This window comes from Tupaia chinensis, unplaced genomic scaffold (assembly GCF_000334495.1).
Source record: "Tupaia chinensis unplaced genomic scaffold, TupChi_1.0 Scaffold000243_1, whole genome shotgun sequence".
NCBI lineage: Eukaryota > Metazoa > Chordata > Mammalia > Scandentia > Tupaiidae > Tupaia > Tupaia belangeri.
The window spans coordinates 210,987-212,552 of NW_006159721.1; positions in this window are offsets into that span (position 1 = coordinate 210,987).

The window sequence follows — 1,566 nt, forward strand, 5'->3', positions numbered from 1 at the left end:
CCTGATCAGTTTTAAACAGTTGGAACACCAGTGGCACTGTTAACTGCTTTCTGGGCCTCTTTAGCTTGGTGGGCCATGAGTCATGTCAACACAACGTGTTGCTAACACATCAACACAGACAATGGGTCCATGTCCTGCAGCAGCTGCTACTGCAGCTACTCCTGCTGTCCGCACCGTTCCACAATATAAATATGCTGCAGGAGTTCGCAATCCTCAACATCTTAATGCACAGCTGCAAGTTACCATGCAACAGCCTGCTGTTCATGTACAAGGTCAGGAACCTTTGACTGCTTCCATGTTGACATCTCCCCCTCCTCAAGAGCAAACGCAAATGTTGGGTGAACAACTGTTTCCTATTATTCAAGCCATGCACCCTACTCTTGCTGGTAAAATCACTGGCATGTTGTTGGAGATCGATAATTCAGAACTTCTTCTATGCTTGAGTCTCCAGAGTCTCTTCGTTCTAAGGTTGATGAAGCTGTAGCAGTACTACAAGCCCACCAAGCTAAAGAGGCTGCCCAGAAAGCAGTTAACAGTGCCACTGGTGTTCCAACTGTTTAAAATTGATCAGGGACCATGAAAAGAAACTTGTGCTTAACCGAAGAAAAATATCTAAACATCGAAAAACTTAAATATTATGGGAGAAAAAACATTGCAAAATATAAAATAAACAAAAAAAGGAAAGGAAACTTTGAACCTTATGTACCGAGCAAATGCCAGGTCTAGCAAACATAATGCTAGTCCTAGATTACTTATTGATTAAAAACAAAACAAAACAAAAAACACAAAAAAATAGTAAAATATAAAAACAAATTAATGTTTTATAGATCCTGAAAAAATAATTTTCAGCAAAGTACAAAAATTTAAAACATTCCTTTCTTTCTTTAATTTTGTAATTCTTTACTGTGGAATAGCTCAGGGTGTCGGTCTGTTTTAAGTAACAGAATTGATAACTGAGCAAGAAAATGTATTTTGGATTATAAAATTCTTGCTTTAATAAAAATTCATTACATACTGTAAAAAAAACTATTTCTTAGAGATGTGATAAGGTTTACAAGAAACAGAGTCTGTAAAGTGCTCAGGGCAGTGCTTAGCAGTACTTAAGTGCTCAGTAATAAGAGTAACTGATATTGCTGACTGTAGCCCCTACAGGGTTTGCCTCTCAATACAGTTTCCCCTGCTCCTTCTCAGGGAAAATCAATTAGAAAGTGAAAAATAAATTGTTCAGAAAATGAAAAGCTCAGCAGAGTAACAGTTCAAGGTATCTTTACCCACCTCTCAGGGTGTGTGTGGGCAGAAACAATGTGAGCACCAGCATTATTAGCATCATCTTCTTCCTCAAGGAACAGAGCTCAGCAGATTGTTTTGTGTCTCTGGTCACTTATAACTTAAGTCAGAACACTCCTATTTCTGGGGCACTGGACAGTAGTGCAGCAGTAAAATATGACTATCTGTGAGGCTCACCCACATGGGAAAGTCCCAGGTTTGTATCTAAAGACCTCTCTGAGTATACTAGGCACATGAGTATCTATGATCTGGACCCTGTTGTGGGTGTTTGTGTGCTCT